The 18092-nt window shown below is 41.6% G+C and overlaps 1 protein-coding gene across 1 annotated transcript in view; it reads left to right on the top strand.

Annotated features, from left to right (window-relative positions):
* The window catches only part of LOC111673568 (sodium/potassium/calcium exchanger 3-like), a 55806-nt gene that overhangs the window by 5824 nt on the left and 31890 nt on the right, over positions 1-18092 (top strand). The window lies entirely within an intron of this gene.

The following is an 18092-nucleotide window of genomic DNA, read 5'->3' as shown; positions in this document are numbered from 1 at the left end:
CCCCCCCCCAGAACAGAGAGGGATATAGGTTAAAAAAAATAAAAAGGAGCAAAAGTGGGAAGCAAATGAGCACCCCACATGTTCTGTCTTTCTAACCTTTCTGGTCCCCCCGTTTTTCTCTTGCTTAATATGGGGTAACCCAGATTGTGAGGTCAGATGATTTCCCATGAGCGCAGGCTACAGCAGGCGGTGACATTCTGCCTGCTTCAGCGGTTTTCACACTTGGTCTCTGTCACATTTTTTTTAGGATCCTGCAGGTTTCATTCTCACTTCCTCTCTGTCTCACACCAACTCTCTCTTCAGCTCTCCCGTTCCCTTTTTCTCTGCGTTTACCTCACGTTTTTTCCCCATGGTGGCCACATCTCAGAAAAAAAAAAAAAAAATCCCTGTTTCCATGGCGACTTTTTTGTCTTATCATCAACCAGTGACTACTGTTTGAGGCCAGTGGAGGATAGAGTGTGAGGATGATTCGTTTGTAAAGTTTAAAATCACTGTCCTGTTGAAAGGATTTAAATCAACCACGTAGAGGCGACTTTCAAAAAATGCTTTCATGTGATGTAAAGACATGATTTGTGGTGTAATGCAGCCTATTTCTCATTGGACCAGGCCTTACACATGCATGGATTCCTACCATCACCCATGCTCTGTTGCTATTTTTAGACAGAGATGGAAGGAAATATAATGTTCAGCCCTGTTATAACTGATGTGTACAAGGTAGGATGGAGGGATGTAACTCATGCAGATCACATTGATATTTGGTTTTTTTTTTACCTTGAGTGGAAAACGACTGGCCTCCTCTCAGAGGGAGGGATTGTTCTCTCGTGAGCTCATTAAGCAAAACACCCGTCATCAATCTCCTCTCTCACCCTCTCAAGGTCGCTCCTGTCATCTATAAAGGGAGCCGAGGTCAAAGTTCAACTTATTCTCTCCTCCGGCTTATTATACAGTAGCTGCTCTTTCCTCCTCTTGTGCTAAATTTAAAGCACGTACCCTGGTGGCTTCAGCCCCTACCACACACTGGAGGACTGCAAGGTTTTTGCTAAATAACCTTGATTTTCTGAAAGTCTTGGCCCACTCTGGCGATGTTTTCTCCCGTCCTGTGAAATTCATAAAATAAACCCTTGTCGGGAGTTCGTTTGGAATGCTTCATTTGACTTTTAAAAGGACAGAATCTGCGTCTTTTAAGAAGGTGGTGTTTGTGTGAAGGAAAGGATGTCGAAGGGAGCACAGGTGTACTGACTTTCATATGGACATTTTTTTTTTAACTATAACCATGATCTTTCCTCTGGTGTTACTCATCAAACCTGTTCTACAAGTCTTAGGGAGTTGTAATGCATATTTGAAAAAGCTTTATAAAGCCTTTTGTGTCTCTAGAGGAAGCGATGCATCTGATAAATGTCAAACCTCAAGTTGATGCAACTTGAGGCAGTGTAAGCTTCAAGTGATATCTGTGGTTCTGCTGCATGGATTTATATTGTTCTCTTGTCCATCTGTGAGTCTAACAATGTCCAATGTTGATAGTACTATTAGTAATAACAGTGCTCTTTCAACCATACTGCGGTGCCCAGATAAAAATTCTGAATTTGTTGTCATTTGCCATTGAAATTAATCCAGGAGAAGAATCATTAGAGAATCATTCACTATCAATGTTCAAAATCATTTCAATAAGATAAAATAAAACAGGGTTAAGTAAGTGGGAATCTCATTTGCTCATGTTTTATAGTTGTGTTTAGCTTCTTTTCAGTGCTGCTGCCATATGCTACTCCGTATCTCAGTAATTAACATGGTAAACACAAATGTTGTTAGTACTACAAGGCTAAGAGTCTACAGCCACGTTAGCGGCTCTGTGAAGCTGTACGATAGCACAGTGGTGCTTTGAGCTAAATGCTAACATCAGCATGCTAACTTGCTCAAAGTGAGAATGATTACATGCCAATGTTTGGCAGGTATAGTGTTTACCATGTTCAGTATCTTAGCCTAGTGTGTTAGCGTGCAGGCATTTGCTAATTAGCACTAAACGCAAAGTACCCTGAAGGGAATGTCATCAGTTTTTCATTTTGGTCATAAAACAAACATTGGACAAATTAAAATATTGACCTGATGGTGGCACAAAATGAAATGTTAAATAAAACGAGGACAGGAGGAATGTCTGAATTTCATGGCAGTCCGTTCGGGAGTTGTCAAGACATTTCACCCAAAACCAAAAAGGTCAGGGAAAGTCTGGAGTTCATCAAAGTCAGTAGGATTCAACCTCTGGGAACCACACATGTCTGCACCAATTGTCATGGCAATACATCCAGAAGTAGTTGAGATATTTTAGTCTGGACCAAGGTGCTATCCATAGAGCCATGATGCGAGCATGGCTAAAAATGAAACCCAAGTTGTGTTAAAGTTTATGCTTGATTAATAACATTGTTTTATTAATTTCTATCAATTGGTTAATCAAATGATGGACTCGTTATGCAATCATGTATTCGCTTGAACATGTATTTGTGCACAACAGAGCCGGGTGTGAATATTTCCGTAGCGGGTAGAGCACAAGGCTGGCTGATAAGGAAGTATCCCAACATGAGCTCTGTGTTCTGGGAGGATGCAGCACAGCGGATGCAGTCACTGATTATTGCCTGAAATTACTAGATGGCTGATCAAGCACTCGAAAGACGAGGGAAAGAGAGAGAGAGAGTCAGAAAGATGGAGAGGGAGAGAGAAAGTCCGTCATTTTCTAAGCTAGACGTGAAACAACCATCATTACATCTCCCTCGCTGATTTTAATTGTGAGGACCCCGCTGCTTCTGTTGATTTCACACACTTATTTAGTCCCGCACCCTCTCTCCACCACTGGCATTTTCCAGTCAAGGAAAATAAGAAGTGAAGCACCGACAGACGCTTGTAGTAATAGTTGAGGGTGGTTACGTCTTAGTAACATTGTTATTGTCTCAGTCTCTGCTCTCTCAAGGTTTACAAATGACTGAAAATGTCAAAGAGAGCTTTTTCACCTTAAAAGAGGTGGTGAGTTCACGTACAGTATGCATGTTTGGGTATTGTTTTTGTGTATGTTCCCTTGTCAGTGTGTGTGTAGCCCTCTCTGTTCTGCTTTTCATGGAAAACAAAAGGTATTCACTTTGATGACTTTGCTGTCCCAATCTAGCGTGCAAGGCCATGTCGTGCTTTGATGTCCGGAGCTTACGGTGGAAAATAATAAAAGTCCATTACTTCTGAAGATGTGTGAGCAATGGGGAGGTTAGTCATACTGCAGCTGATGAAGTGTATTTTTTAACAAACAGCCACGTACACCCACGTACTCTTGCTTCCTCCTTGTCCGTCGTACAAGAACACACATCGCCACAGTACCGATGCCTCTTTTCCTTTCAGTCGCTCAAACACAGGTGGTTAATGCAGGCGCCCCCCCCCCCCAGCAGCTCTGTGTACAGTAGCATTGGCTGTGTGATTTGACAGTGGTCTGGGTACTCCATACACGTGACTGCTCTCTCCAGGGGTCTTTCCCCGGAGGCTGTCCTCCTCCGTTATTAAAGATCTTCTCCTCTCCGCTCGGCTCAGCTCCGACGCAACGCTCCATTTTAGGAAAGGAGGCTGCTATGACTTAATCAGGGCTTCCCTGTGAGAAATGTGGTGTGTGAGCACGCATGCGTGTGGCTGCAAGTTGAACCATTAGAAGGGAAGCCTTGTTAAGAATAGTATTGATTAATGCGAGGGTGCTAGCCCTGGCTTCTGCAGTGTGTAGGAGTGTGTATGCAGGTTTGTTCCGTGTGTGTGTGTGTGTGTGTGTGTAGGTGTGTTTGCTCATGCCTTCCTCACTTGCCATGGGCAGCCTCCTGGCTCCTCCCCAACATGCTCAAGGCAAGTAAGTGAGCATCGCCATAACACAGCTGATGGATTAATCACATCAGAAAAAATGATCACTCCTTTAATATCTCAATAATAGCCCTCCACTAATCAAATGTGGAATTGACCCAGGGAGCGCTCAGAATGATTTCCTCTGAGAAATCCATTCTGTCATATTACAGTATTTTAGCAGGCAGCTTTTAGCTTTTACAGCCTGATGACCTGAGAGCAACTTAAGAACATAACCTGCCTCCTCAGTATGGTTTATAGATACTTTATTTTACCCATTTTGTTGTAAATGTTATTCTATTCTATTATTCATCCATTCATTCATTTTATTATTATTATTGTTATTATAGCTTTTTTAATCTACTTGACTGTATGTCATTGTCAGCATTCTTGTTTGAACTGCATTTACCTGTAGGACTGAACAATTAATCCAAATATTATTGAAAATGCAATCTGGCCAAGTGCGATATTCAAATTGCGGATAATGTGTGACAACAAACCATAAATGAAGCGTTGTCGTCCTACAGAGATGCCTCGGCCTAAAATCAAATTTAAGGGAGCAAGCTTGTTTGGTGCAGACCCCAGCAAAAAAAAAAAAAAAAAAAAAAAAAAAGACCATTCCCACTATAATCATGACTCACTTCACAATCACAATATCTGTCAAAATAAACGCAATATGATTACTATTGCCACTAACCTGTATGAAAAGTGCTATACAAACAAAGTTTGATTGATTGATTGAGTGATTGAATATTAGCTTTGAGTAGCCTGATGCTGTTGTGTTCCCAGCACAATAACAACAACTGTATTAGCAGTTACAGTTCTTTCATAACTGCCTAACATGCAGATTGGCAAAGTCATCTTGTTGTGTTATTGCAGGAGCAGGAGCTCTGTGCTCAGGGGAGTAAGACCAATCCATCACGGCAATTAGCTCAGCAAGTCAGGGTGAGGGAGAACTCACTCTCTCTTACCCTTCTGCAGACAGAACATTCATCTGACATTGTTTTTTATTTGCAGTCTTCTTTCATTTTTTCCTTACTCACTGATTGCGATGTTTCGTCCCTGTTCTGTTCCCCACATATAAAGGAAATGCTGCTGCTGAATTATAGAGGTCGGGTTGTTTGCCAACAGCAAAAGTGGCTTGACACATTTATAAAGATTCGACCTGCTGGTGTGACTGTGAGCAATGTCGAGGCTGTTTCCGGAGCGCCATGAGCATCCTCCTCCTCTATCGCCGCTTTCCCAAGAGTTTGAGAGGACACACAGTGTCCCACGCAGCGCACGCTGAGTACATTGTAAAACTCCTTACATGCTGTTTGGTAGTTGTTACCAATTAGACATTTAATATTTTCATTAGACAGCAGAGAACTTGCAGAGAGAGATGGGGAAAAAACCCACCAGGACACCCTTTAACTTTTTTTCCAACCTGCTTCCTTTCCATCATTATTGCTATTTACCTTTTTTTCAAATTATGATTCAATATACTTGCATTTCTTGCAAATTTACATTGCATCTTTTTATTTATAGGCTGGACTTCAGAACTTTCCCTCCACATGTAAATTAGGTGAAATCAAAGTGTTCACCAAAGTGGGCACCATAAATTTGTATTTCATAGTTTGATAGCGTGACAGACAAACTATATAGGATGCGCTCTGTGGAGGCAATTTCTTCTTCTGCCTTGTGACTAAAGCAGCCGGCAGATGTGCTGCACAGTCGCACATAAAAGGTTAAAGTGCAGGGAGTGAGTGATAAGGTGTTTGATGTGCTTTATGGATAAGAATATTTCACTCTTGCCAGATTTCCTTATCTGAGGATAAGCTCGTCACACAAATAAGCCGAGCAACTGGGAGGCTTTGATGATGATTGCCAGATCCGCAGCTCCCAAATGGTCGACCAGGCAGTTAGAGATGCACCAAGGGATTGGCGTGTAAAGCAGCTTAGCTGAATTGTTGTCATCATCAGAGTGAGAGAAGTAGTAGTTGCATAATTTAATTACATGTAAACATATCAAGTAATTTGACACAGTGTCTTGATATGAAGAATGTCACGAGATTTAGAGACTGTTCATTAGTGTTTTTCTACATTTTTATATTAATATATTTCCAGATGTAAAACTTTTTTTAAACTATATAAATGTAGGAATCTCCCAGGTTCCATGTTATGCAGTGTCATGAAGGGATCGTGTGATGACCTACAGTTTATCTTATGTTTTCCATACTTAAAAGGCTATAAATATACAGTGGAGTATAAAAACAGCCTAATGGTCCATTGGCTTTGACATCATAACACTGACAAATAACATGTAATGACAGTGTGAAAATCTATAGGAAAATGATGTATGGAAATTTGTCTTTCAAATTATAGTCACTATCTACGAGCACCACCTGTGGCAGTGATTACAGCTCTGAGTCTTGTCTCTTGCGTTTCAGGCAGCTTGTTGTCTTTGTCCACGTTTCTTTAAGCTGAATGAGGAGAATCTGTGAACGGCCGTGTTTAAGATGTTTGGCAGGTTGTTCGTGGTTTTCGAGTCTTCGAGATGTTATCATTGCCTCTGAGGGTTGACTCCTCCTTCCTTTTTTCCAATTCAAATTTTTTTTAAGGAGGTCATTGCACTGTTAGATAATACATTCCTGTGCAGGTGTAGCAGGTCTCTGAAGTGAAATCACATGGATGGTGTTGAGTAGTTGATGACATTTGATAAAGTTCAGGCTCCTGTCATGTGCCTTTCTTTCAGTAGTATCTTTCCTTTCACCACTTTTTCTTTTACAGATGTGTAGTTGCTGCACTAAGTCTTGTCTTTGCAACCAGATCTAAAAAAAAAAGAAAGTTTTTCAGAGTGGTTCCTTTTTTTTCTCCACACTTTCCTCTTTCTATCAGTTGGAAAGATATTGATTTTTGTTTCATCATTCCAGAGAACTTTGAACTCTATCACTTTCCTGTTGGATGTTTTTGTGAATTCAAACCTTTTTTTTTAAGGTTTATATCTTGTGCTGCATCCTCCAAAGGTTCTGGTCCTGAAGTGTTCTCTTGGTCACTGACAAGGAAACATGTCAGCCAGACTTCCTGGAGAACATTCTTGACTCGCTGTGCAGTCATAAAGGGATTTTTCTTCAGCATGCAAATGATTTTCCAGTCATCCACAAGACTTGTGCTCCACAGTCTACATCTTCATTTACATTTTCATTTACATTTACTCATTCAGCAGATGTGTTTATCCAAAGCGACTTACAAGTGAGGGACATTACTAAAGCTTCTTTGCAGTAGGAGACCTTGTTGTAAGTACTAAGTACTACATCTATTTAATAAGTGTAAGGAGGTCAGGTAAAGAAGCGCATGGTTAGTGCTAGTTAGACATGTTAGGCTGTTAGGAGAGGAGGTGCTCTCTGAAGAGATGAATGTTCAAGAGATTCTCCAGGATAAAGAGGGACGACCCTGCTCTGAAAGCATTTAGTCGCTTGTTCCACTGTCGGGGAACCGCAGACGAGAACAGTCTGGACTGAGGCTGTCTCGTGTGCAGGGATGGTGATGCCAAACGACCCTTCCCGGAGTAACACAGTGGCTGAGAGGCAGCATAAGCCTGTATGACTGAGTTCAAGTAAATGGGAGCAGACCCAGAAGTCACTCTGAAGGCAGCATTAGTGACTTGGATTTGATTCAGGCGGCCGTGGGTAGCCAGTGGAGGCCGATGAGGAGCGGAGTGATATGTGCCCGTTTTAGGGCTGATTGAAGACCGAACGGGCCGCTGCATTCTGGACCATCTGTGAGGGTTTCTATCGGTGTGAAGGGAGGCCTGACAGAAGGGCAGGTCTACCAGTTTATTTTCCTGTGAGCGCCTGCTTCTTCAGAGTGTAGCCTACCCAGCTGTTGATTTTGGCAAACAAGCTGCCTTTGATATCTCTCTGATGTTTTATTTTTTATCTTCTTCACTTCTTCACTCATATTAACAGACACTGCCTCAATCTAAATGGCAGCTCTTAATCAATTCTTTTGTACATGAAGTAAAATTGATAAAAACAACAACAAACACAACACAGTACAATGCAGGAAAAAGTTAATAGTGAAGTTAAAATGCTGGCCATTAAGGCAGAATGTTCAGACCTTTGATGCAGTACTGTGTCACCACGCTGCAGATGGGAAAAGATTTTCTTTTCACTAAGCTGGCATCATGCTGAGGTAATGGGAATGTGGGTACAATTTATTGCCTCAGTCACTCATATGAAAAATGTCAGGGCAAGACTAAAATTCATTCATTATTGATATTCAAATAATGTTCTGTAAGGTGCCTGCTATTTCCTGGAAGTAATATTTTATAGCCAGAGAAGGTAACTGCTCTGGAAATGCTACAAACATGTATCTCTTGTATAATAAATCGTGATGGGAAGCAAACAGAATCTGTAAGTGTCTGTTGCTCTTCGTACATACTATCAGTTAATGTAGTGCCGTAAGTTTCTCCTTTCACTCCTCTCATTCATCTGATCTGAATGCAGCGATGATGACGATTTTTTTTCCCCAGAGATGAATCACGAGGGGGTGAGCTTTTATACATGTATTCAAAAGACTGAACTTAACCTGCTCTGGTGTGCAGCCTGGTGTTGCCATGGCGACGTACACTGTTTGAAAGTGAGTCACCATCATTACATCGAAAGGCCAGGGTTATGCCCAAACCTAGCCCCCGTGAGTTATGTCGCACTGACGGACCTTGCTGATGTGCCGGTGGATGTGACATGCAGTGTGACACTGGATGTGCTGGTTAGCTTGGAAACCTTTTCCAACATGTTTCTGGTGTGACCACATGTTACTGAATAAATGTCAGTATCCACTTTCATCAAGTGCAGAGATCTCTGGGGTATGTAGTGAGTCACAGGTGTTTATTCTAATTGCACACTTCTCTCAATCTTATTGATTTGATTTTGCTGTGTCTCGGTCATCTTGTGTTCAAACCTCATGTATGGGGTTTTACCACAGTCTTGTACAGGGGCTGGTTTCACAAAGGTAGACTTTGATTGTTCCTTAGATATAACAAATAGTCAGACTTCAGAGAGACGTCTAAATTGCACAAAGCAGTTTATTTCTTAGATATCTGTAGCCGGACTGTGGTATAATGAACACTGGGTAAATTAAGACATTTTTCGATATTAAAAAAAAATGGGCGACTGAGGAACCGTATCCAGCTCAGCTCCATTTACCCCAGCAGAAAATGTTTGTCTTTTACAGTTATAAGACTGTATGAAGATTGTGACAATAAAAAGAAAAATGTCATTTGGGAGAAAAAAAATGGCTGCGGTCTCCAAAAACTCTTTCCTCTCTCATCGCTCTCTCCATAACAATGTCAGCAAACCACACATTTGCCATGTTTTCCTGTTTTTTTTTTTTGTTTTGTTTTTTGTCATTTCGTGCTTCTGGTCAGCACAGGTGTCACTGATTGTTACCATGGTGACATTGGTCTTAGACCTGAGTTAGCTTAGTCTTACTTGCATTGGATTAATCTGTGAGGAAATCTAAGACTGGGCCAACGCTAAACACCAGTTTGTGAAAGCGGCACCACAGGAGGCCGCTGAAAAGCAACAACAAAGTAAGCAGCAATAAACAGTATTTTCAACAATGTATTTCAAATAGTGCACACAAACACTTCTGAAGCGCATACCTCCGCCAAGGCCAAACAATCCCTAGCTTTACTTATCTATTGTCTTTAATCCTTACGCAAGACGCCGGTTGTGTGTAACGATAATGTCAGCATTATATAATTCACACAGCTATTTGAATTGAACAGTGATGATAAGTCATGATAATGATTACTAAGTCTAGTAATTTCAACCTGGGTTTCATTTCAGTGGTGTTAAGCAGAGTTTTGGAGCACAGTAACACTGCTGAAAAGTCCAAGCACAAACAGCAGGGTTTCCCTCTGGACACTGATGCAGGCTCCGACAGGTAATTATCTAACCAGCTCACTTCAGCTTGCTGTCGGACTCGCCACTGGTTAGTCTTTTTTTTCGTCCCATATCAGCGCCTGATCGTAGCTGGTCCTAGCTTTTTTTTTTTTCCTCCTGGCATCGTGATATGCTGAAGGATTACTGTGAAGGAAACACACAGTGTGATTTATCACTTACCTTCTGAACTAAATCAGATAGATATCCTGATTAGTGCCGGGAGGTTTCAGTGTTATTTTATCAGCTACATAAAGCTGATAAATCCTCATCAGTGTGTTTTTACTTTACTTACTGTCATAATAGTGTTGAAGCTACATGTGTATTTTTTACAGTAAATAAACAAAACAACTTGTGTGTTGTATGATAGTAGCAGGAGTGAAAGTAAATGGGTTAGGATTCATGAATCAAAGCAAAACAATTCTTAACACTAACAGGCACTACAGTTGTGTAACCTGAATCAGGAGTAATATCTACAGGCTAACATGCTAACAGGCACTGAGTCTACTGTGACTCTGCTACTGGAGAGCCTCAAAGCTCCCTAAAGGTCTGTCTGCGTTCTTTAACGTACAGTCTCAGCAGCGAGCGCACACAGCTACGGAAAGCCCCAGGGGGAGAACGTCAGTCAGTCAGTCACCCACCACGTCCACTGCTTTAACAAACTGAAGTGCTCAAGTGAGAGATTATGCTTTCAATTACTGGACTGACAGTTGGTCTGGTAACATATAAAAGGTGAGTAGGTGGGAGAGGGTGAAAGCTTTTGTCAGTGTCGGACTTTAGAGCCGACATTTGGTGATTTCCAGGAGGTAGTACGTACCAGTGTAAACTCTATCCTTGTCAAAATTCACATAACTAGCATTTTGGCATTTAGCACTAATCTTGACACCCTCTTGTTCTCAATGTAGTTACTAAGTGATGGTTTAAACAATCACCTCACACATGTCTTTCTACAAGATTCTCCCATCTCCACACAGGAGTGGCCATCAGGTGCTTGGTTACCTCTGTTACCGACACCCTCCTCCCACATTAGTTCAGTTTGGCCAGGCAGCCAGCTCCAGGAAGAGTCCTGGTTGTCTTCCATTGAAGAATTATGGCAGCCGCTATTTAGCCTTCCCCAGATGGTTAGTGCCCTGATGTGCATCGTCAGCTGTGAGATGTTATGTAGCCAGGTGTGTGCCTTTCCAAATCATGTCCAATTAATTGACCTGAGCTAAATTTCCAGTGTCATAGCAAATGGTGTGATTACTTATGTCAGTGTGATATTTCAGTTTTTCCTTTTTCATAAATTTGCTAAAATTCTGTTTAGCTTTGTCATGATGAGGTGTTGATTATTGATTGATGAGGGCAAACAATTATTTTTCTTTTATTTCATCATGATCCTGCAACATAAATGGGAAAAAAGTGGAGGGGTCTGAATACTTTCCCAACATCGTTTCAATACCGAAGGAAAGGATGCCAAAAATAAGACCAAAGTTATAATAAAGGAGTATAATAATATAAGGGGAGAACATCCCTCCCTCATCGTTCCTGTCCAGGCTTTTCTCAGTCCACTGTTGACTCACAGTCAATCCTCTGTAACCTCTAACTGCAGATGTGCATATAATAATTCTGTTCTTATATTCCTTCCTCTCACAGCAGTTAAACTGTGTGAGCAGTGGACCTCAACAAATGTTCTCTACTACAAAGAGATAAAAACAGTATAAATGCAGTATAGAATAAACATGGATTAATGAACTAGTGAGAGATGTGTCACAGTCAAACCATGCAGAAACTGTCGTTTCAGCTGAAGGATGCGGGACTCATGATATATGTGTATGTATGAACATGAGCACATCTGTTGTGTGTGTATGTATATGTTTGTTCAGGCGTGGTGTGTGTGTGTGCGTGATACAAACTGTGCAAAGGAAGGGAATAAAAGCAGGAGTCCTTAAATGTCACATTACTCAGCACGGTAACTACGCTCACGACATGCGATGTGTCAGCCCACATCATCATCGCCCACTGAGCATGTGCAGAACAGGCCCCCAGCCCTCCACGTGCTCTCAGAATATGCACAAGTTGTACACGGAGATGAGCTTGTACAGTTCCCTGAGGGTGGGAAATGCAACTTTAATCACCTTTTTATATTTATTTATTTATTTATTTTTTGTTATGCTGAGTGGCATCATCCCCCTGGTTGTTTTTGTTATTGTCCTTACTGTTCGCTCTTCGCTGTCCCAGCGCCATTAAAGCTTCGACAGCTTCACTTGACGGCTGCACTTCCAAGGGGCAGCCATGACTCCCGGTGACATCAGCGCAAATGAGACCTCTTCATCCTCTTGTGTGTGAGAGTGTGTCGTGTCAATTAACATGAAAGCTCTCATCGCTCCCTTTTGCTCTGCCTCCCAACCGGAGTCAAGTCAAAGTCCCGAAAATGCATTGCCTCCAGCCATATGCTGCAGCAGCCGGGCCAGCTTTGATCGAGACTGATTTTTTCCCCCTTTATTTCTGAACAATAAGAGATCCAAAGATTAAAGGACTATATGTTAGTGATAAACAGTTGATACCAGGCACACTGCTCTCAGGTTCAAAGTGCTGTTTGCGTTTCAGAGCTACAGAATGTGCTAGATGTTCATGGAGGGGTTTGTTTGCCCTGCAGCTGAGTGGCTGCTCACAGCTTCAGGAAAGCCAATATTATTCTGTTTTCTAGATCAGGAGGAAAGTCAGATATTTTTTTTTCAGGGTGATTGTGCTGCGCCTCACTGAGCTTATTCCCTTTGACTGGATACAAAATAAGTGTGCATGCCAGCTGTGGCATATCTTTTTTTTTTTCCCCCATCATCTAGAGGTTTGTGTTCAGATACTGTAAAAATATGAGGTAAGATACTGATCCTTCAAAGGTCAGATGGATGAAGAGCAAAACAGATGTAAAAAGATAAGTTTGATCAGCCGGTTCACCTTTCGTACAGATCACTCCCTTGAAGACCTTTCCTTCCTTTTAAGTCCAGATATCACCCTCCGTCATCCTCACCACCAGGCAAAATTTCACCACCATGTAATTGCAGCTGGACGCTATTAGAGAAGCGCCTACCGCATCATACAGGAGATATTTTCTGTGTTGTTTTTCACAGAAGGAAAAGCACACAGTGACTACACACACAGAAGAAGAAAAAGAAGAGGAAGAAAAAAAAAAAACAACATTTCCCACTGTGCATAATTAGAAGTGTGAGATGCAGAATCATTGCAATCATAATGGGCTGGAAAGCTTCCAGCTGATGGTAGTTTGACAAGAGAGAGCAGAGGGAGCTGTATTGCAAATCCATAGTGTTCACAGCCCTCTGTGACTTAGCAGGGAATTCTTTAATGCCATACTTAAGTGTTGTTCATCACCGCCATGGCACCCACAGATCTGCTAATGGCGTTTTACTGTGGCATTTTCATACCTTGAAAAACCATATCCTTGGTTAATTCTATAAACTCACTGTGGGATCCAGACTGCTCGTATGACAGTCTGATAACAGTGAGTAAATTCACTGAACGACAACCGGGGAAATTAGAGAATATTTCCGGTGTGTTACAACCTGGGTCTTGTTTTTATTAGTCATGCTAATAACCTTTATAATCCCCTGACTCCAGTGCTATCAGTTTTCACTTATGCAGTAAAATATCTACTACATGGACGTTCTGGTTCTGAACCAGTTGTCTAACAGCAGCTGAGGTGCTGAGAGGACAGTGGCTGGTCAGACTCTCTTCATCGGGCTGATTGATTTCAGAAATTTATTGCATGAGGATTATTCAGGAAGAAATCAATATTGTTTTTATTTAGTCTGCCTGCAATGAAACTGGAATAGTCAAAGTCACACTGGGAGTCTTGATCAGTCATTACAGATACTATTATTAAGTTCACAACATTTAAATTTGAATTAATTTTGAAAACAGTTGTCTGTGGGCTGACGTGTCTCAGAGTCAGTGTGGATTGATACACTGGATGTGTATCTGTTCTGTGAGATGGGCAAGTGATTTACTGTAAGTCAGAAAACGCTTTGTGTATGGATCTCCCTTTAGTCCTGTTTCCGTAGAAGTTTTTTCCTTCTTTTATTCCTTTTCTTTCATCGTTGTATTCACGAAGTTCACTGCTGAGATCTGAAAGCACAGCAACATCTCGAAAAGAAGTCAGACAGGGCATGAAACAAAAGCAGTCAGACATCCTGACAGATTTTAAACCAAATGCCGCACCGTCCATCACAGTTCAAAGATTGACTTCCTGGTCCAACTTTGATCAACCGTACTTGCTGATTGTGCGTGCGATTTTCCTGTGAAGTAAGGGATTATTACCAAGATTTCAGCCGTATTAAATCTTCATTTTACCTCCAAATAAAATTGTAGCCTGGACCAACAATAGCAGGGCCAGTACTATAATCACAAACATCTGTGACTGAGTGACTGACTGAGTGATAGAGTTGAGTGATCATAGTTCCACCATTGGTCTGCCAAATGCCATGTGACTGAGTTGGAGTCTCCCTATGACCATTACTCTTTCTGAAATGAATTGACACAAACAGTTTCTATGAGGAGGTTATTACAACCTGCAGTGTTGCCAACACGGTGCGTTAGTTGCTAAATTTAGAGACACTTTGTAGACACTCTCTGGACAACCCTTTGCTACTTAGAAGAGAGTCACCAGTGATTTAATCAGATGAAGTCATGGTTATAAAATCAGGATTTAAGCAGCAGCTTGGAAATGGTTTGGAAGTTAACATGTAGTCTTAATGGGCCACGTTTGAGTCACTGTTTCGAATTTGTTCCGTTTCTCCGTCAACAGGAACAGAAAAACATGTGACTGAGAACAGCTGTATTGGGAGTTCAGCTGTATTAAAATACTGTATATGTGAGCACAGAGAGGAAGAGAGAAGCAAATACTGACACTAGGTAGAGTTCAAATATAGCATGATGATGTCAGTTGTTCACAGCGGTTCCAAAACCGTTTTTAACTACGTCCTCAATTTTTCACATTGACCATACGCGGTCCAGACATATACTAGGCTTTGATCTAGTCTAGTTTAGATACCAGCTTTGCCCACTGTTTTTCACTGAAGTTGATCAATGGTGTAGTAATTTGATATGTGGAGCAGTATGTAATATTTGTATATGACTGATGGAGCTACAGTGTCTTTGGAAGGGGACTCACCTATAGACACACGAAAGCAAGAGTATTTCATCAAATGGTATGAAATGTTACATATATCATAGTGTTTGTACTGATCCGTCTCTCACTCTGTCCTGTCTGTTTCTCACACACAACACACACACACACACACACACACAGTGAAATCCTCTCTCAAGCCTTTACTACAGAGGTCGGGTCTAGGCTGTACTAAACTGTAATATAATATGCTTAGTCATCAGAACAGCAAAACAGCAATGACCACACCATCTACACACACACACACACACACACACACACACATCCAAATGTCTAAATGCAGTTAGACAGCCCCCTCTCCTCATCATCTTACCCCCCAATGCCAAATCCAGCCAACAGTGCCTGTTCGTTTCCATGACAACAGCCTGAAAGTATTATATCATCAGTGAGGAGTGAGCAGGGCAGAATTTTGCACGCATGCACACACACGCACATTCCCTCGCTGTCTCTTTCACTCTTGCTCCATCACACACACTTCCACGCACGCACACATCCAAAAATGCCCTCTCCCCAAACCCTCCTTCAGAGCACACACAGCCTTGCCCTGCGTTATGTAAGATTCCCGGGCCTCTTACATGGGAGAGGTGACATCATCACCGGTAAGATGGAGGGTGAGTAGGGTACAACCATAAATTTTGGGGCAGTGCATTACTGCTTCCTGCTCCTTTGTGAAGTTAAACCTCATCTGAAGGTTTATTATGCTCATTATAAATTGTCTGTCAATTTTAAATTACCTTTGTGATTAACAGCAAAGAGACATTAACAGCGGCAACACGCATTAGCAATTTCAGCAGGCAGGACAACCCACTTAAGACACGCTGAATAATTTACTGTGACTACCTTAGCTTATTAACACATTTTGCCCCTTGATGAAATCATTAACATCCGTGTAGCTGGTTATCTGCGTGACCTGTGTGAGAGGGATAACCCACGTGAATTTCTGATGGTTTGTCTGGTGTTCACTTCTCTTCTGACAGCTTCATTTAAGTGAGTAAGTGGGCCTGCGTTGTGGTTTTTTACTTTCATTTGCCAGGATACGAAGTGAGCATCCAGTGTTACCTGTGATTATTTCTGATGTACAACTATTACATGCAGCAGTGTTCCTGCTCGGCGTAGCAACGTAAGATGGGGCAGGGGGCTTCCTGGCTCTATATTCTATATTTAAAGAGCAGAGATTGCAGGAAATCCCCAAAGACTCTCAAGCATTACTCCGCCTTTTCATTCGCAGCTCTATGATGGTTATAAATAAACGTGAAAGATGGAGGGAATGTTGGGTAAAGATGACAAGAGTGGGTATCCCCGGGGATTTGTACAGTAGATATGTAAGGGGGGAGTTCCAGGGCAAGAGCAATCGTAACAGGAACATATGCATGAGCACATTCCCCCCACTTCCTCTTCTCTATTTCCCTCTCTATAAATACAGTAAATGCACACACTGGCCCAGGTTCACGGTGCGATGACGTGATGATCTGTATCCTCACTAGTGCTGGACCTACAGAAAACTAATCAACTTCATTTTGATTGTTTTGATCACTTGCCATTTTTTTAGGATTTGGTGATGTACATAAGTTACTTTGGAATAATTGTTCTGACCTGAAGGTGCAACAGGAACAAATGTTCACGTATGTAAACACGGTTTAATGAGGGGGAGTGAACTCGGAACTTGTCAGTCATACCGGCTTATGCTCCTTCTCGGCCTCCGTGTTCCTCCAAACAATGTCCCTGCGCACGAGGCAGTTGCAGTCCACTACTGTTCTCGCCTGTGGTTCCCCCGGTGGTGGAACCAGCTACTGAATGCTGTCAGAGCATGGCCGTCCCTCTCTATCTTCAAGAATCTCTTGAACACTCATCTCTTACAAGAGCACCTCCTCTCCTAACACCTCTAACACCCTAACATGTCTAACTAGCACTTACTATGCACTTTGGTTCAATTCTTTACCTGGTCTCCTTGCACTTATTAAATAGATGTAGTACTTACTGCTTACACCCAGGCCTCCTACTGCACTGAAGCTTTAGTTTTTTTTTCAACTTGTAAGTTTCTTTGGATAAACACGTCTGCTAAACGAGTAATGTATGTAGGGGAGACTGGGGACGGCTGCAACACTTTTTGCATTTCTCATTTACTCAGAGACGATTTTGCCTCGACCAACCACACCTTAACATATTAAACTTACATCTGTATGCTAATTACCCATACCATTTAATACAATTAAAATGATATATACATATGACATATCATTCACAGTATTTATTTTTATTGAAGAATTCAGACGTACGGTTCAGGGATGGGGTTGAAACATATTAGAAATAGATCAAATTTCACTAATTAACTTTTTCTTTTTGTCTCAATAAGCATACTATTCAGAAAATATACATTGTTTTTTAATATTAAAGTATTATTTATCTGTTTAATAATATATATATGAAAGAACAGTTATTGAGTTTTGTTTAGCATAGTATGTAGACCTAGTCAAAATAGGCACAATTTATCTATTTGATTTATTTATTTTATTGCTTATGATATGATGATTGTCAGACTGAGCATGTACAGTAGGAGTGTCATGAGTGTAAGACTTGTTGCAACCGTCCCCAGTCTCCCCCCTGTATAGAACCGTGCATGTCACTCTGTAGAGCAGGCGGAGTCTGCCCTCCCTCATCAGTAGAAAGCTGGTGAGTGTGTGGGTGAGCAGCATGCATATAGTGTGTGTGTTAGGCTGACATCGCAGCCACAGCTGTGATTAATTTGGGATGAGGTCCTGGACCCAAGGATGGTATTCCGTTTATTACAGCTTCAACATCATTTCTCTTCACTGTCTTTACAGCTGTGCACAGGAGAGCGTTGTGTGTTGGTGAGGGTCAACATCATCTCAGATGTTGCAGGCAGGAGAAGGTGGAGGAGTTCTGAAATGTTGGTCATTTTGTTAAAATGTTGTGAGTCATTCCAGATGTTGCATCTGTTGTCTTCCATGACACACTGGATGGGATAAAAGGGGATGCACCACATCTTACAGGCTTGGTCATGTCATCCCAGTATTAAATTAACTTTTTTCCCCCCTTTATATTACTGTAAACTAAATATCTTTGGGGTTTGGACTGGACAAAAAAAAGCAGGCAAACTTTTTCGCATGCACATT

The sequence above is a fragment of the Seriola lalandi genome, unplaced genomic scaffold, assembly GCF_002814215.2.
Source record: "Seriola lalandi dorsalis isolate HSWRI2012SDOR001 ecotype SW California unplaced genomic scaffold, Sedor1 jcf7180002054921, whole genome shotgun sequence".
Lineage (NCBI taxonomy): Eukaryota > Metazoa > Chordata > Actinopteri > Carangiformes > Carangidae > Seriola > Seriola lalandi.
Note: the sequence above shows the minus strand (reverse complement) of the source record. Positions and strands in the feature narration are given on the sequence as shown.